The sequence below is a fragment of the Mytilus californianus genome, unplaced genomic scaffold (assembly GCF_021869535.1).
Source record: "Mytilus californianus isolate M0D057914Y unplaced genomic scaffold, xbMytCali1.0.p SCAF_7, whole genome shotgun sequence".
NCBI lineage: Eukaryota > Metazoa > Mollusca > Bivalvia > Mytilida > Mytilidae > Mytilus > Mytilus californianus.
In genome coordinates this window covers 1,270,249-1,290,736 of record NW_026262723.1, presented here as the reverse complement: position 1 = coordinate 1,290,736, position 20,488 = coordinate 1,270,249, and the positions used below count along the sequence as shown (strand labels likewise).

The 20,488-nt window shown below is 31.9% G+C and overlaps 2 long non-coding RNA genes across 2 annotated transcripts; one reads left to right on the top strand and one right to left on the bottom strand.

Moving 5' to 3' along the window:
• Positions 1-2,592: 2,592 nt before the first annotated feature.
• On the bottom strand, positions 2,593-7,145 carry LOC127709418 (uncharacterized). Its single transcript, XR_007985640.1, has 3 exons — positions 6,894-7,145; positions 4,366-4,453; positions 2,593-3,365 (listed from the first exon to the last, which is right to left on the bottom strand). It is a non-coding gene; the product is annotated as an uncharacterized LOC127709418 (long non-coding RNA).
• Positions 7,146-18,051: 10,906 nt separating this feature from the next.
• On the top strand, positions 18,052-19,847 carry LOC127709419 (uncharacterized). The gene is made up of 2 exons (XR_007985641.1): positions 18,052-18,665; positions 19,210-19,847. It is a non-coding gene; the product is annotated as an uncharacterized LOC127709419 (long non-coding RNA).
• Positions 19,848-20,488: the final 641 nt, after the last annotated feature.

Here is a 20,488-nt window from a genome sequence, read left to right as displayed (position 1 = left end):
TGTGATTTTTTATAGAATGAAGATAATAACATCTGTCTGAACTTTTTAATGTTTCATTTTAATATATAAAAATGTTTTTCTGTTACAAATCATGATGTATTGTTTTATGTGTACATGTTATGCTGCCCATCAAGGGCCCTTGATTGGAATAATAAATATTCTTATTCTTATTCTTATTCTTATGCATTTCTCACAAAAGAGGGGTAAAATAGAAAACGAAAATTCACGAATATATTACGTTCAGGTCTACTAAACATTTTAATAAAAATGATTTTATCAATCACATATCACAGTGTTCATTTGATAGTGTATTAGAAATTGATGATCCCGAAGAAGCATTGTTGTCATTTTTGAATATTTTTACTGAAGTATTAAATCATCATGCTGCACTCATTAAAAAAAGAATAAAACGTTTGTATCAAAATGAGTGGATGAATGATGAAATTCTAGATAGCTTGAGTAAACGTGATTTTTATCATAGGAAAAAAGATATAGATATAAGAAGATGTGGTATGAGTGCCAATGAGACAACTCTCCATCCAAGTCAAAATGTATAAAAGTAAACCATTGTATAGTTATAGACTCTGGTGAAACAAAGTCAAATATCTCATCGAAAACTCTAAACAAAATTAGTATACCAATATCATAGAACATAGAAAGGACAACAGTAGTAAATTATCATACTGTCAGTGGAACCGACAATCATACCAGTATTAAAATCATAAGTGATTGTAACAAAAAGGAAATCATAGATCCAAAAAGCATTGCTGATGTTTTTAATGCTTATTTCACAAATATCACAGATAATCTTAATATAAATCAAAACATCAACAATTGTTGTTTTAACAAACTTGATGATCTCATATCGGGTCATGTACCAGATAACGTGTATTTTTCTATACCACTTATGAGTTATCATTTTGTGTTTTTACAACTAAAAGCAAGTAGATGAATCAAAAGCAACAGGTTTTGATACCATAAGAGCAAAATTTTTAAAGATGTATTCTCATGCTATTTCACTACCACTTTGTCACATTTTTAACTTAAGTATTAAAAAATGTATTTTTCCATCTTCATTTAAACTGGCAAAAGTCATACCAGTTTATAAGAACAAGGTCAAAACAGGATGTTTTTAATTACAGACCAATTGTAATTTTACCACTCATTTCTAAAATCCTTGAGAAACATGTGAAAACACACTTAATAAATTATCTTAATAAATACAACTTATTGAATAGAATGCAGTCAGGCTTTCGCGCAAACTATTCTTGTCAAACTGCGTTAACAGCTTTATTGGATAAATGGCTTAAAACCATTGATGATGGCGATCTTGTTGGGGCAGTGTTTCTAGATCTAGCAAAAGCCTTTGATCTTCTCAATCATGAACTGCTTATTCAAAAATTAAACAAATACACAAATTTGCTTATATTTTGCTACGTTGGTTTACATCATATTTGGCTGACAGATATCAGATGATATCTATTTCAAACTCATTTTCAGACATACAAAAACAAAAAAATGGGTGTACCTCAAGGATCCGTTTTAGGACCTGTGTTGTTTTTAATTTTTATAAATGATCTTCATTTATCTAATCCTAATCATAACGCCGATTTATTTGCTAATGATAGCACCATATCAGTCATTGGACAAAACAAAAGTTGCATCAGTCAAAAACTTAATACAGTTTTACAAGATATTTTTCGCTGGTGTGATGACAATAAAATGGCCGTAAATGTATCTAAAACGAAAACTATATGTATAGGCTCTAAATAGAAGCTTTCTGTTACATCAAATGAAAACATTAATCTTGCAATAAATGGACAACAAATTAAAGAAAGTACTTGTGAAAAGGTTCTAGGTATTTTTGTTGATGCATCTCTAAACAGTCTCCGGGACAAGTTTGCACTTCCGCTGAGTGCAAAAGTTGTCACCTTAATTTTAGGAGTTAAGTCAAAATGAAGTTGATAACTTTGTTGGTATTGGTTCCCTGATATTTGTCCTAAAAAATTTTGGCTCTAGCACCACTGTTGAAAAAGTTATGCCCCTTTTTTCAACAATTTCCTCAGAGGAAAAGTAGTTTTCCTCAAGGGAAATCAAATTTCCCTAAAGGAAAAAGATTTTTCCTTAAGGGAAATTGTATTTTCCTCAAGGGAAAAAGATTTCCCTTAGGGAATTTGCTGCATTAATATTTCCTTTGAGGAAATTCTATTTCCTGTGAGGAAATTTGCGGCTTCAAATTTTCCTTTGAGGAAATTTTATTTCCTGTGAGGAAATTTGAGGCTTCAAATTTTCCTCTGAGGAAATTTGCAGCTTCAAATTTTCCTTGGAGGAAATACTTTTTCCTGTGAGGAAATTTTGTCAACTGCAATTTCCTTTGAGGAAATATTTAACAAACACTTTTCCTTGAGGGAAAATTCAATACCACAAATTTCCTCCAAGGAAAACATTGTTCTCCAAATTTCCTCTAAGAAAATTTCTGTACATCAACTTTCCCTGTAGGAAATGCTTTCCCCTATTTTTACTCATTGTAAATTTCTTCACTATACAAACAGTATGAACATAATGTTTACAAGACTTAATAAATGATACAAATGATATTTAAACTTTAATAAATTTTTGACTCAAAATTATCATGACATACAAAAACAATATAGTGAGTCTGACTGTTTAGGTCAAGGTATTGTACATACTTTATATGACTTTAACTTTGATTTTTAAAATATTTTTTGTAGCAAAGTAATCTGTTTTCTTTGTTATTGTTTCAATTGTATACATTAATAAGCAACCAATTTGAATGTCATACCATTTGTGGAGTTCTTAAGAATGCGTTCATATTTGCAAATTAAATAATAAAATAAACACTTTTCTTGCAAATTTTAATTTTCCTCTGTTTCAGCTGCTGTGTACAGTTATTCAATTCACTACGTAAAAGTTCATAACATAAATTATTCCATTCACTAAACAATATCCTTCAATTCTTAGAGAAAACATTTTTGCAATTTGTTCTTCAAAGATCTTCTTCAGTATATTTGATATGAGGTAACGATGTAAATGAGTGGATAAAGCTGGTGTTCCTTTCAACAACAAAATAGTATTTTTTTCTTCATTTCTCCCTTCTTTCGACGAATATATATAATATGTTGTTGCATTTATACAATTGTGTTTTTCTGCATCTATGATAGAACTCCATTTTGTTTATAGCCATTATCATGTGATTATGATGAAATTTCCTATTTCTTTTTTGCAGGAAAGCACACATTCCATTTCACATTAATCCAATTAGCGCACCATGTAGATAGATATCAACTTTCAGTTTCCTCTTCAGTATTGACCTATTGATCATGAAAACCAAGATGTCTGATCACCTATAAATACACAAAATAAACAAATAAAATGTTATAAATGGAGAGAGAAACAGCAATAAAAAAGCTTATTTTGTCATGTTTATGAACATTTTAAGAATATTTCCTTTCTTACTTGCATGACTTGTGAGTTTTCTTAATTCCGTGCTTTTTGTCTATGGGTTTTTATATTACCCCCGGTAGTTGATTTTGTGCATTTTATCAATCTTTCGAGTTGAGGCAATTGCAACGGTTATTTTTACAGTTTCTTTATATGTTGAGCTGTTAAACCACTGTCCAAGGTTAAGGTAGGGTTGAGTGCTCACAAACCTGATTTTTTTATTACATGTACTAGTTTTTATTGATTTTTAACTAGCTGTCAGTAGCTGTGAGTACTAACAGATCTTTGTGTCTTTTCGATTAAGAAAAAGGTATAAATTTCCTGCTTAGTCCGGACTGTTTATTTTTTTGCAGGAAATCTACCGGTATGTCATTTGTTGTCTGGTGAAGAGTTGTCTTATTGGTAATCATGCCACATCTTCTTACTTTTATATAACCTTGCCATATTCTGATTGTGCCTGTCCCAAGTTCGGAGCCTGTAGTTTATTCTGACACTCAAATTTAGTGATTGTAGTTGTTTCATATCTGTCATATTTATTTTTTTTTAATTTGTTTTGTTATAAACTAGGCAATTAGTTCTGCAGTTAGGATTATTTCAATTTTTCATCTGAGGGCCTTTTATAGCTGACTACTTTGACAATAGGGTATGGACTTTCTCATTATTGAAGGCCGTCACTGGCCTATAATTGCTTTCTTAGAGCCATGATCAATAGTTTTCATATTTAATATGCCACATCTTTTTATTTTTATAATAATCATGATAATCATCTTTCAAGGGCAATAACTTTTATAAAAGTGGCCTTATGCGTCTTATCAAGCATCACTGATGAGTGTTTTGTAGACGAAACGCGCGTCTGGCGTAAATACAAAATTTAATCCTGGTATCTATGATGAGTTTACTTACCATTTAGGTTTTGTTGACTTCTGCAAATTTTAAATTGCCTATCATTTCTGCTGTTTATAATTTCTCTGCATCTTCTATAGTTCTTGTCCTACACATAAAAAGAGTAAAAATTATTATTTAATGACATCTTGCATCAATAATTATTTTGCTGTTTAATGTATATATCAATACGTGTTTAATAAAAAGCTGTACCATGAGTGCTTGATAAGCTTGTTGCCCTTTTAGCTTGGGTTTATGCTTTAAATGAATTTTAATGATCAACTACATTATAGAAAAACTCTGAGCACTGCGCAACTAAGACCCCCCGCCACCCCCACCCCCCCCCCCCCCCCCCCCCCAAACCTACAAAAAACAAAACTACAGGCTCTAAAGAGCCTGTGTCGCTCACCTGACTCTATTTGGGTTTTTGAAATCATATAAAAAAAGATAAAAATCATAACAGATACTTTAATAATGATTGAGGCCATATTTGGTTTAATATTGTCCTACTCCGCTGGCGGCCGTCTTGGATGATGCATCAGAAACAGAGTAACAACACTTGGTCAACACCTCATAAGGAACATTCATGCTATGTTTGGTTTCATTCCATTCAGTGGTTCTCTAAAAGAAGACATTTGTATGTATTTCCTATAGGGTCCTATCTTAAACTAACTCCCCCGCTGCCGGCCATCTTGGATGATAGATCGGCAACAAAGTAACAACTCTTGGTCAGCACCTCATAAGGAATTCAGTGGTTCTCTAGAAGTTCAAAATGTAAAAAGTTAACAACGGCAACGGACGACGACGAGAAAAGCTCACTTGGCCTTTATAGCCAGATGAGCTAAAAAAGGACATGCACACAGAGTGGTATTCATTGAAACAAAACATGAAAATAATTTGGCTCCATTTTAAGGGATATTGCAAGTGTATATACATTTTGTAAGTTTAAGGCCGTGATTTTTGAACAAATACAATTCTAAAACCTTCCAAAGTGTGAAAATGGACAATTTTAAACAATTTTCCAACAACTAAAATTCCATAACTCTGCATCTTATATAAAAATAAATAGGGGATGATACTCCAGCTTGCATATCATATAAAGTTATAAAGGAAGATAACTGAAGAACGGTAAAATTTACACTACTAAAATTATAACTTGATCTGATTTTGTGGTAAAAAGTATTGCGTTAAAGTTTAATAAAATTTGGTTGTAGGCAAACTTAATTTAGAGGACGGAAACGTAAAATTCATCATTTTTTCCATCTGTAAAGGACATAACTCTAGAACAGACTGAGTCAGTAAAAGTGACACCACCAAAATTCAAACTGTTTTTTGTGGTAATAAGCATTGTGTGTAAGTTTCATAACATTTGGTTGAGGCAAACTAAAGTTAAAGATAGAGAGCCGGAAACCATAAATTCAGCAATTTTTCCATTTGTAAAGGGGCATAACTCTAGAACGGTAACACTGACATCACCAAAATTCACACTTGATCTAAGTATTGTGGTAATAAGCTTTTGTAAAAGTTTTATAACATTTGGTTGAGGCAAACTAAATTAGAGAACAAAAACCAATGACTTTGGGACAGACGGACAGACGGTCAAGGGTTGACCCACTATCACATGACTATGGGTCATAAAAATGTAAAGGGAGTTTATGTCAATATATAAAATCAATTCACCAAAGTTTCATAAAAATTGGTGAAAGCATTCTTGAGACTATCCAAAGTCTCAATATACAATAAAAACTTAAATCAGATTTTTTTTTTTAAATTGAAAGGGAAATTATCATGATTATGTTAATTGGCAATATTAATAAATGCATGCAACAATTTCTGAAATTTACAGTATATAGGCTTTTAACCCCACCATATTTTTGCACCTGTCCCAAGTCAGGAGCCTATATGTGGCATTTGTCAGTTTTGTATGATTTTTTATTTTAGTTTCTTTTATATATTTCAGAGTTTTGTATAACGTCCATTATCACTGAACTAGTATACATTTTTATTAAGGAGCCAGCTGAAGCACGCCTCAGGCTGTGGGATTTTCTCGCTGCATTGAAGTCACATTGGTGACCGACTGTTATCTGCTCTTTGGGCAGGTTGTTGTCTCTCTGACACATTCCCCATTTCTATTTTAAATTCAATTATAAATGTTAGGCTTCTTGTCGATTTGTTTTACATTTGTCATTTCGAGGCCTTTTATTATATTTACAGCTTTCTATATGCATAGGTGCTTGAGGACAGGATCCTGATTTTTCATGAATATGTGCCATTCCAATATGAAATAGCTAAATCATGTATATATTAAAAAAAAACTTTAAACTAGGATACTCATTTGGGGAACTAATGATTTGTTGGTTTTTCCCTAGTCCAAATAATTATGACGTCTGGCAAGGCTTTTTTTTCTGGGACGCCTAAATAGCCTTGCAAGACGTCATAATTATTTGGACTAGGTTTTCCCCACCGTCGACATCGTCCTGTGGACGAAACGAGTTTGGCGCATTAACAAAAGATCATGTCTGTAGTGACAAGTTAGTGTGTGTGCTTACCAATATTTGAATTTTATGAGCCTTCTTTTTGAATATTTTTACATTTTTTGGTACAATACTGACGTCGAGTGCTGTTGTTGTTGTGCTGTTTATTTTTTACAAAAGCGATCAAGTAATGCAGGGGAAGGAAACTTACTTAAAAGACCAAAATGAGTCGCAACTAATGGTACATAAATATTTTACTATGCAGTCAGTATCCTGATATACATGTATATACTCTTAGACTCATTTCACAGAAAAATCGTACACGTGAAAATACTCGTTAGTCATGAACATTTTAGATCACTTAAAATTTAGATTTTATAACTTAATTTACGAAAGATGATAATTTGTCAAATAAGCCCTTGTAACCAGGTGCTGCATTTTTTAGCACGTGTCAAAAAACAGTTAAAAGTGCCGGGATCTGACAGAGCTTTCAAGAGCTATTTCTGTTACTGTGAGTTTATTATATATTTATCACAAAAAGCTAATGCTAATTTCTTTTCATTTAATATGGGTCTATATGAAGCCCCACCCTCCTCCAGCTTATCTGATTAATTTACGATCACTCTGAGTAAAGAAAGTAAGTCACAATTGCTTATATAAGGTATTTTAAATTCTGGTTGATAGTTGTCTCATCACCAATCATACTACATCTCCTTATTTTTTTTACAATAAAGCTATATTTAGATGCGGTATAGTGAGTGATGAATGTGTAAACATGCAGCATGCTTGTTAATAATTGTTAAAATACAGCACAAAAGATGCATAATATATCAAACTCGAGTCAACGCCATGTCAAAAACTAAAAAAACAACAACAACAAAAAACGACCAAATGACAAATAGTCTATAAAAACAACTATAGCATACCAAAATATATAATTTGTAAAGACTTGCATGCAACTAGGCCTATACAGTAGCTCTATGTTCTTATAGATCTCATAACAATACGATTAAAAGTCAGATTATGTGTGTGTAAGTTTATTAGAAAATTCAACGAGACACGTCCTAATCAGGTAAAATCCGGATCCAAAATAACAATTTACAAATTCAGATCTACTGCCTGTTGTATATTGCTTACATGATTGTATATTGCCAAACGAATAAATATGTCTGGTACGGGATGGCGGCTTCGAAGCGGAGACAAAAAGACCCAGATAAATGAAAGTGTAGAATTTTTGTTGTGGAGAATTTTTTTTTAAAGAACTAGATTCATATCTCAGAATTTGAATATAGCATCTCGTTTTCTTTAGAAAATTGTTAGCTATTACTGACTATAATAATTACCCCCTTATAAGTATTCGCAAAACATGAAGTTAATGATCAATGAATATGAAAACATTTTACAAAGTATAAATATTGGTAAACGGACAGCAAGTCATAGGACTATTATAGTTCGAATAAATTAGTTTACAATAACTGTTGAAAGGTTATGAGAGAAAAATCTGGATGAATTTATTTTTATTAGAATGATTTATTTTACAGTAAAGGCTTCATATTTTTAATCAGTTATTTGTAAAAGAAAGGTGACATGTTTAACACCATGGAGCCAGTAAATTAACAAACTACTATGATGGATTTTTTTCTTTACAATCATTGATCATTATTAATATTTGAGAATAACTTTTGTTTACAATTCGTTTTCATAAATAATGGTTCAAGAAAAAAACTTTTTGAAAATTAGTCTGTTAGTTTCCAAAGAAAAAAATATCTTAAAAACTGAACTGTGAGTTTTCAATCGTTACGTTTTGTTATACTTTTTTAGTGTTAATCTCAGCAAAGACAAATTTGGTGATAAAAATCGATTTGTTGGTCTTTAAAAAAAAACATACGTCATAATGTAATCTTCATCTGGAGATATTCATTCCCTACTGTAAAATATTGAGTTTTTGGTTGATTAATGTCGGGTGTGTCTGACTACCGAATAATATATGATAGGTACATGTAGGTCTTGTAATTGAGACCGCCCGTGATACGGTCGGAAAATTTCGACTGCCAACGAAAAAGGATGGACAGAAAATTGGCCTTATACCAGGCTACTTATAGTCCACTTGAAGAGTTGTTGCAAGGATTCAGCGTCCCCATTCGGACGTGTCTGAGCACAACCCAATGGACGTTCCACTATCATTACTGCTAAGGATTTATTGCCGGTCAGAAGAAGACCTGTAACGACGCTATTTCTATAGTTACTCTAGTTCGCTAACTAATTCGCTTCTTGTTCCATTGAATATAAAGGAAAGAGTTATCTAATATATATGTATATATATATATATATATACACGTCTAAATTGAAAACAACGTTCAAACCTATGATTGCGTTGGATAAAAACCGCAATTTTTATACGTGTGCATGTAAAACAAATTTCTTGGTAGAGGGGTCTAAATACAGCACAAACAACATTTTACAAAAGACCAAAAAGTGAAAAAGTATATTTTAACAAAACGCATTTGACTAACAGGTCGAACAACTGATGTTCTTAAACCCTGCTGACTGCCATTGGCTATTGCCAAATAAATTGATCACCAGATGTAAAAAATGGATCTTACATATTAATTAAATACCAAACAGAAAACAATAAACTTACGGAAAAGATGGTATACCGCAAACATGAGGTGCAAAAATTTGTACACCATATCCGGATTTCGACATTTAATGTCTCTTCAGTGATGTTAGGGATCGAAACGGTATTTGGAAGGCCATATAATATATATAGGAAAAAAATAAGACTGAAAATGCACCAAATATTTATATTCAATATGAATATTCACATTTTGTCTATTACAACAACAAGTTGTTAAAAAATTGTTGTAATAGACAAAATGTGAATATTCATATTGAATATAAATATTTGGTGCATTTTCAGCCTTATTTTTTTTTCCTATTTTATGCACAGCATGGACAAAATTTAAAACTTTTTAATATATATATATTTTTTTCTTGAACTACTATAAATAAAGTAGTTCATTTTAAAATGTATTCTTTAAAGGTTAAGAAAACAATAAGTTAAAATGGCTGGTACATACATGGCTTCATGGCTAATACCAAAAAGGTATAGCCAATTTCCCGTTTATTTTTTTTTCGTTGTTTGGTTCACATGTTCAAATTTAATAAATTGATGAATTTAATAATTTATTGATATCCTAAATCTTTGTTAATATATTTACTTCGGTAGAAAAGAAAGTGAATCTTCTCATCGGGACTTTAATTAATCTGCATATCTATTATCTATTTTGGGATTGAAAAAAATATCTTTAAAAAATGCGGTTTCGAGCCTATTTCTTCATTTTAATTTGGTTACACGTTCAGCAATAACTGATACAAATATGATATATTACCAATGATAAGGCCATATATTTGAAGCTGATCAAAATTTTGTACATTATAGCTGGGACTATTATACTAAAAAAATAGTTAGTATAATAGTCCCAGATTATAGGTACGTGTATCAGATTGGACATTTTTTTTTATTGTTCTATATAAATAATCTTACTATAAGTTATCTCAGGTCTAAACAAAATGTTACTATGAGTTTTCTAATGAGTTTTGTTTGATAATTTTTTGTTTAATTCAGTTAAAAGTTTGTTTTTTTTTTACACGAGAAGGTCTGCTAAAAAGTTTATGATGATCCCTTTTTTTTCAGCATAACAAACGGATACTCTTTAATGTACACTAGGTGGACTTTCCTCTATTCCGATGAAGGCAGTGCACGTCTTTCATTTAAAAGATTAAATCGTTGTTTTGCAACAGACGGCGGCACATTGGGCATTGACTTACCATTTTATAATTTGTAACAATTATGATTAACCATATATTTATGAGTTATAACAAAATAATTTTTTATACATCTTTATTTAAGATGATCGAGATTTAAGAATGATATGAAAATAATAAAATATATATTACAAAAAAAAAAGTTATCTCAGGTCTAGTAATCTAGTATAAAATATATTCACTGGAAATAAACCCTTTAAAACACAAATCCCCGTTTACTCATTGCGAAGTTTATTTGCTAGTGTTTTTTTAATCTTTTTTTTTAATGATTTTATTATATTATCTTTTTTGTGAAAATTTTGAGTGGTTGAACATGAAATGGACACCGATGCTACAAAGAAAATTTGTTTAATGTCATCTGTTGCAATATATACTAAGTATTACACGTGGACAGGATGTTCCCCAGAAAATTAAGGTATTCAAAATAAGTTATACACACCCCAAGGGTACACGCCACTGTCGTATGGAAAATTACTGGGTCACCAGTAAACTGGTAATCAGCCATGCAACTAATCAGTTGACTGACCATGCCACTACAATTTAAAAAGTTTGTCGTTAGATCAAAATGAAATATTTATTTTAATTTAAAATTGAAGAACTAAAAGGATTTATCATAATTATGAAAGGAAATAATTCAACAAAATCGGATTATTTCCCAAAAGATTATATATTTTTAAATTTTTTTCAGGGGAACATAGAAAACTGTATCAGAGACATATATATATATAGGGTCCCATCAAGGATTTTATAGAAATCCTTGGTCTCATGAAATGGATCTCACACAGACATGCATAATTGAAATTTATACATTGATTGATTCTATGATTTCTTGAGAAATCAGGAGCGAAATATAACAAATATTTAGTTTTGATATTAAATTAAATTTACTTTTCCTCGCTATAATTCATTTGACATAACATTGAGGGATTTAAGGGTTTGTCCGTACAACGTTAGTATTTCACATGACTTATTTTCGCGCTTCGCCTTGAAGCTTATTATTCAGACTGTTTCAGACAAGATGATGAAAATAACATGCAAGGCACTTTTTTTTCGATCATCGTGAAGTGCACTCTCCCCCTCTTGAAGAATTGTATATTTATAAATCCTCGTCCTTTTTAAAATTACCACACTCTTTGTGATTACCGTTATGCTATTATGCTAACAGTAATTAACCCGGGACTTGATTTACATGTAATATCAGGGGCGATTCTAGCCAGGATAAAGGGGGTCTTAATACATAGGCAGACCCAGGGGGGGGGGGGGGCTGGGCCCCCCTTTGGTGGGAAAAATTTGGTTGATTATATAGTGAATCACTGAAGCATGACTGGAGCGGGCCCCCTTAGATCAGTCAGCGCCCCCCCCCCCCCCCTTTACAAAAAGTTCTGGATCCGCCACTGAAATATATGTCTCCATTAAATCAGAGACATATATGTCTCTGATTAAATGCAATGATCGTTCACAAAAAGGGGAATCAAACCCCCGGATCCCATCCCCCTTCGATCCGCCACTGATTGTGAATATAAATATAATTGTTACTTAAAAGTCGTAGACTAGTACTAGCTCCGAGCACCTGTTTTGGGATATATACAGCTAATTAACCGTAAATAACTGCGAGATAATGAATAACAAGTTGATAATTGTCTATTCTCTGCTGATTAATGAACCTGCAATTCACCCTGATTCATTTGTGAGACCACCGACACTAATAATAGAATGTAGGACAGAAAGTCACAGGACAAAAAGTCACAGACAAAAAGTCACGGACAAAAAGTCACAGGACAGAAAGTCACAATTCAGTTTCGAGATTATATTTCTTAAAACTAGAAAACACTAATTTAAAAAATAAAATTTTTGTTTTTTCTTGAACTATTATATATGAAGCAACTTTATAATTAAAATTTATTCAATAAATATCAATAATGATCAAATAATTGTTATGAAAACTAAATGTCAAAGTGGCTTGGTACTTAAATGGCTTCATTGTGCCAAGAAATATATCCTTTGCATGATTAAAATTTAATAAATTTTCATTTATCAAGGCTTATGAACAATCAAAGTTAGAGGTTCTCCGTTACTGGAAACTTCATATCGGATCCGATCAATTTATTGGTTCCATTCCCCCTAGTAATAATGATCCATTTGCAGTGACAATGACAATCAAAGGTATACTCATTACTGTTGATTTTGCATGATAACATACATGTTATGTCAACTCACTTCTCCTTCCTACGGCGTCAGAGAGAGAGAAAAAAGCCTTGCAATGCGTCATAATTATTTGGAATACTTCCATATGACTTTAAAAAAAACCAAACAATAGTTTATTTCACTGATTGAGATTGGACTAACGAGACATTTCAGCATGTGAAATCTTAATTGTTAGTCCAAGTACACAGTTATCATCCATTGATTTTCATTTTTTACAAAAAGTTTTCCTAGTGTGGACCATGTATTACTTTAAAATTTATTTATTTATATTTTTTATGCATAAAAAGTAATGTAACGTGTAACGAGCGATCAATGGATCCGTATCTGAATAAATCAGGATTTCAAGTGTTCAACTCAATTTTTCACCAAAGCCAGTTGTCCCATTCAAAACAATTAACACATCCTTAAATGGATTCACAACGCAAAATATATACAATGTACATAAATCAAAATGCAAGGTGAAGTACCTCATTCACAATGCATAAACACAATGTTTCATAACTGAATATATATACACAATGTCACTATGCAATCACTATGCAACATGTATAAGACCGATTTATTCACAATGTCACTAACAGATCACTATGCAACATGCAACAGGCCCTTTATTACACAATGTCACCAACAGATTACTATGCAACATGCATCAGGTAAGTATCACACAAAACATATGAACACAAAAACAAACATATATATATATATATATATATATAACTTCTATTTACAACGTCCACCAATATGTAGTATCACCTTGTGAGTATGCAACTAACCACAACAACACAATGACACATTTACACTTGCACAAATCCTTCCATGCACAAGGAATATATATATAAACACAGCTGAACTCGCGCACTAACTATCCCTATGAGTTCCCGCACAATGAATATTATCCAAACTGGTAAGGTTAAACGAAGTGCACTTTCACTTATACACTTCCACAATATAACAACTTGCAACACCAGCAAGTATACACCATGTATTCTCACTAATATACATCTATGAAGTATTCACACTTCCACAATAGTACAACTTGCATTCTCACTAATACAATAACTTATTATATAAGTTTCACTTTATATCACAATCACTATTGCAATATCCACATATAAATCCGAACACTATTTATATATCCTTTGGAATCACTAAATTCATTCTACTTACCAGTTGGAATATAATCCGTGATGTTATCACTTCAACGGTCCACATAAAACTGACAGAGTTTCTCTGTCTTGGGCTGGTTTATATACTACCATCTGGATCAGTCCATTATACTTAAAGGGGTGAAAATCAAGACTATACAAACTTTAGGGGTGTTTTAAGTAACAGATGGTGCTCCAACTATGGAGAAACTTATATACATATAGAAACACAATAGATAGGAAAAGACAACTGGTATTTCACATCAAAATAAATGAACTATGACCAATTTCCGTTACAGTAAGTACAATATGAAGTAGGGGGATGAAATTATTTTATTTTAGTTTGAGAATCACTCATACTTCTTGTATGATGTCACCTTAGCCTACAAATTACCAAAAAGAAACACTTTTTTATTTCCTCTAGCTTATGTGTATGCCTTTTCATATACATGTAAAAATGTGTTACTACCTATATATATTGACCTTAAATGTTATTCAGTCTTCCATGGCCTAATGGGACCTTGTTCTACTCATGTGGTATGCTATAAGCAGATAAGTAACTTTCTTTCCTTTTGAAATACAAATAATTTTTTAAATATACATGAAGAATTTTTATATTAGCCACTTCCCCCCCCCCCTTAATTTTGAAATCTCTAATTTTAGGCATAGGCTCATATAAATTCGACTTTTGAAGAATTGAAATAAATCTGAGACAGCAAATGAGTATTGAGCTGCTTTACATTAAAATACATTATGTACATACATGTGACATACACAATTATATATAAATAGTTATAAAGACATTTAAAAAGCAATTTTTTGCAATATCTAAATTATGTAGGCCCAAATTTTGATAGTTAAACGTTAAACTTTAAACGGCAAAAAATGAACACCCAAAGTTCAAACTTATAGTCTTTAATGTATATATGCTATTGCCATGAAACTAGGTAAACTGTCTTATAATTCACTAATCTTAGTTCATGCCAAGTTTGATTAAAATTAGTATTTCTACTCTATTAGTTCTCTAGTGTGGATATAGTGTATAACTTGCAAATTATTTTCATACTCCTTCCAAATTTATTGCGGATGAATAACATTTTTACCAGATATTTTCGGAATCCTCTGGTTTTATCCATGCAGTGCCATTAAAAAATTTTGCCCGCAAACCCCTACTTTTCTTTTCATATTTTTATTACATAGTTTAAAAAGCCATATTTGAAAATCTTATAAAATCCTTGTTACTTTTCCATAGCTTTTGAAACAAAAAGGTGCCAGTGTTAAGTGTACGAAAAATCTAGAGAGAATCACTTCCTGCCAAATTTTAGTGGCTTATATCTTAAAAACAAGCACACAGACCCTTCATTTTTTCTGTTTTTTTAGTTCCTTTATTCATATTCTTTTAAAAAGCTTGTTATTTTGAAACGGAGTAGCGAACATCCTTAAGGCCAAACAAAAATATATGTCTGTTTACGGTTACCCGACCGACCGTCCTTTTGAGCGCCGACCCTAAGTCATTTTATTTCCATCGTAAAAGCAGAAACTAACTGAACTCGTGTCAAAAATGAAGTTTGTGTTGCCAATAATATAAATCAATTGCCTGATACATCCCAATGTTCACAATCGTGAATATGACAGATGTTATAAGGAAATTCGTGACTCATGTGATGAAATAAACACTTTGCCGCCATTTTTTCCCTAACCAATAACCAAGGGAAATAATCCAATCATTAAAATAACGGGTAAAATTGGCCAAGGATCAACTCAGACCACGACAAGACGAAACGGCATGACTCAAAATCATGTCGCAAAAAATTAAATGAAAAAATAAAATAAAATGGAAATACCGACCTACCTAGCCTTTTTTTTTAAAGTATGTAACCTTAAACAGACATATATTTTTTGGGGCCTAAGTAGTGATTTGGTATAGTTTGAAAAGGTCAAATATTAGTATGTCTGTGAAGTTGTCAAACTAAATTAAAGACCCTTTAAACATAAAATTGTCCATATTTTGAGTTATAACTTTTAGATTTTTCTATTATGTTAATATGTCCTTTCCCAAAAGTAGTACACTACACTGTTAAAATCTCTTTTGGATAGAGCCAGTGCAATTTTTTAAATTTGCCTTTTTGCTCATAGTTCCGAAGGAACAGTGCGATTTAGCCATCACTTGGCGTCTTTCGTCGTCTGTCGTTGTTTTTCGTCAACCATTGGCGTCCGTCGGGTGTAAACTATTTCATACATCTTCTCCTCTGCTGAACCAATTCCTACTAAACTTAAGCTGAATGATCTTTAGGGTATTTACAATAAAGTTTGTGTTTTGTTACATGGTTGTCATGGCTAAATATGAACATAGGGGTAAATGCAGTTTTTGGCTTTTATCTCAAAACCCAAAGCATTTAGAGCAAATCTGACACAGAGTTAATTGTTCATTAGGTATTCAAAGTTCTATCAGCCCTGAAATTTTCTGATGAATGTAATAACCCATTGTCATGATTGTTGGGTTGCTGTCACTTAATTGGTAATTTCAAGAAATATTTGCAGTTTTTGGTTATTATCTTTAATATTATTAATGATAAAGATAAACTGTAAACAGAAAAAATGTTCAGCAAAGTAAGATCTACAGATAAGTTTCATAACCAAAATTGTCAATGGACCTCTTAAGGAGTTATTGCACTTTAACGACAACATTTTACAAAATTTGTTTATCATGTTTTCTAACTTTAAAAAATCTTCTCCTCTGAAACTACTGAACCAATTCCAACCAAACTGAGGCTGAATGATCCTTAGGGTATTTAGAATAAAGCTTGTGTTTTATTTTCTGTTTCATCAATAAACATGGCTGCCATGTCTAAAAATAGAACATAGGGGTAAAATGCAGTTTTTGGATTATATCTCAAACACTAAAGCATTTAGAGCAAATCTTATGTGAGGTAAAATTGTTCATTATGTCAAGTTCTATCAGCCATTAAATTTTCAGATGAATCTAACAATCCATTGTTGGGTTGCTGCCACTAGATTGGTAATTTTAAGGAAACTGCAGTTTTTATTTTGTGGTCAAAATATTGGTATGACGTTGAAGTTGGCGGCGTCATCGTCGTCCAAAGACACATTGGTTTTCACACTCTAACTTTAGTTGATGTTAATGGATCTCGATGAAATTTTACCTTAAGGTTCAATACCACAAAAGGAAGGTTGGGATTGATTTTGGGGGTTATGGTACCAACAGTTAAGGAATTAGGGGCCAAAAATAAGCATTTTTGTAACTTCCGGACATAACTTGTGTGTTAGTGTATGGATCTCTCTGACATTGTACCACAAGATTCCATATCACAAAGGGAATGCTGGGATTGATTTTGGGGGTAATTGCCTCAAAATTTTAGGAATTAGGGGCAAAAAAAAAGGGGTAAAAACAAGCATTTTTCTAGTTTCATGACAATAACTTGTGTGTAAGTGTATGGATCTTTCTGAAATTGTACTACAAGGTTCCATATCACAAAGGGAAAGCTGGAATTGATTTTGGGGGTAATTGCCCAAAATGTTTAGGAATAAGGGGCCAAAAATAAGCATTTTTCTAGTTTCCAGACAATAACTTGTGTTCAAGTGTATGGATCTCTCTGAAATTGTACTGCAAGGTACCATACCACAAAGGGAAGGCTGGGATTGATTTTAGGGGTAATTGCCTCAAAATTTTAGGAATTAGGGGCAAAAAAGGGGCAAAAAACAAGCATTTTGCTAGTTTTAGGACAATAACTTGTGTGTAAGTGTATGGATCTTTATGAAATTGTACTACAAGGTTCCATATCACAGGGGGAAAGCTGGGGTTGAGTTTGGGGGTAATTGCCCTACACTTTTAGGAATTTGGGGCCAAAAAGGGGCAAAAAAACAAGCATTTTTCTTGTTTCCAGACAATAACTTTGTGTTCAAGTGTATGGATCTCTCTGAAATTGTACTGCAGGTACCGTACCACATAAGGAAGGCTGGGATTGAGTTTGGGGGTGATGAATCATAAGGGGGTTCAAAAAATTTGGGGGGATTTTTTTTACTTTTTTTCCTTTTGTTTTTCTTTAAAATTTTCCATTTTAAATTGGTTATTTCTGATTTATATATAAAAGCAAATAATAATGATACGGTTTGAATAGGTAAATTAGAAATTTTTAAGTTCTAAGACCACATTCATTTTGTGAGCCTCTTGTTTTAATTGCTTCTGTAAGTAATATATTAATTTGAAATTTTGACGACAGACACATACAGATTATACTGTTAACAATATTTCAGAGTTTAATGTTGTCAAGCACACAAATCATAGAAGAATAGTTAATCACGTCATTGTTGTCCATTGAAAAATTAGTATGAACACGATGAAAAAGTACGGGAATGTTTGTTTGTTAAACTATTGACCGTGGTTATGTCTTTGAAACTGTTGACTGGCAAATAGTCTGTGAAATGAAATAGCACAAATATTTCATTCTTTTTTATATCATGGTATATAGAAAAACACATACTGATGTATAATAATAGTTATAGTGACTGTCATTAAATTATAGTTTTTACCTTTTTTAAGTTTAGGGCAAGAAATATATAGAAGATAAAGAAAAATATAAACAATTACAACTGTACAGTAGAAATGATCTGCAAAACAAGATAAACAGAAGACAACAAGGCCTAAATGGTAAGACCACTTCTATATAATAAAAGTGATTGCCCTTGAATGATGACTATTATAAAAATAAGAAGATGTGGTATGGTAAATGAGTTATCTATCCACCAGAGTTCAATGAAGTGAATGCAAGCAATTAAAGACCAATGACGGCCTTCGATAATGAGAAAACCCATACCTTATAAGTCAGCCAATAAAGACCCCAACATGAAAAGATTTAAACAATCCAAATAAGTTCAAAGCCAATAAAAAGTAATAAAAAAAATCATGTCTGTGAGCACTCCATATAACCATAATCTAGGACAGTGGTTCAAATAGCACAACATATGAACAAACTGTAAAAACTGTTGCAAGTGGCTCAACTCATTATCACTGCAAGGCACTAAAACGACTGATATGAAGTCGTGGACACAAAGCACTGAAATAACAGAACTCATAATCATGATTAGTAGGAATATCAAATTTAAGTTTCTCAAAATGTTCATATTAAACATGATAAAATAAGCTTATTTCATATTGCTGTTTTTTTCTCAATTTATATTTTGTGTATTTATAGGTGCAGAGACTTCTTGGTTTTCATGATCAACAGATCAATACAGAAGAGGAAACTTAAGGTTAATACTTTTCTACATTGTGTGCTAATTGGATTAATGTGAAATGAAATGTGTGCTTACCTGGAAAAAGAAAATAGGAAATTTCTACAAAATGGCTGTAAACAAAATGGAGTACAATCATAGATGCGCAAGAACACAATTGTGTAATTGCAACAACCTGCACTGAAGGATTAGGGAGAAACGTAGAAAAAATAGTATTTTTTTGTCGAAATAAACACCTGCTTTATCCATTCATGTACATAGCTCTGTCATATCAACTATATAGAGGAAGATGTTTGAAGAACAAATTGCAAAAATGTATTCTCTACCAATTGAAGGAAGATGTCTGGTGGATGGAATTATTTATGCACTGAACTGTTTTGTAGGGGATTGAATAATTGTACGCAGCAGTAAAGTTAAATTAACATGAAAAGTGGTTATTTTATTTAATCCGCAAATATGAGCACAATATTAATAACATCACAAATAGTATGATATTCATAGCGTTTTGCTTATTATTGTATTGTCTCAAACAGCTAGCCTATTGTTTTTGTATGTCATGTTACTCATCAGTGAACATTTTATTAAAGTTTTAATTATCTTTTGTATCAATTATTCAGTCTCAGGAAAAATTATATTCATACTGTTTTTACTGTTATGAAATTTTCATAGAGGAAAATTGAATAAGAGAAATTTCCATAGAGGAAATTTGGAGAACAATGTTTTCCTTAGAGGAAATTTGTGGTCTTGAATTTTCCCTCAAGGAAAAGTGTTTGTCAAAAATTTCCTCACAGGAAATTGCTGTTGACAAAATTTCCTCACAGGAAAAAGTATTTCCTCAAAGGAAAATTTGAAGCCGCAAATTTCCTCACAGGAAAAAGTATTTCCTCAGAGGAAAATTTGAAGCCTCAAATTTCCTCAAAGGAAATAGAATTTCCTCAAAGGAAAATTTGAAGCCACAAATTTCCTCACAGGAAATAGAATTTCCTCAAAGGAAATATTAATGCAGCAAATTCCCTAAGGGAAATCTTTTTCCCTTGAGGAAAATACAATTTCCCTTAAGGAAAAATCTTTTTCCTTCAGGGAAATTTGATTTCCCTTGAGGAAAACTACTTTTCCTCTGAGGAAATTGTTGAAAAAAGGGGCAATACTTTTTCAACAGTGGTGCTAGAGCCAAAATTTTTTAGGACAAATATCAGGGAACCAATACCAACCAAGTTATCAACTTAATTTTGACTTTAC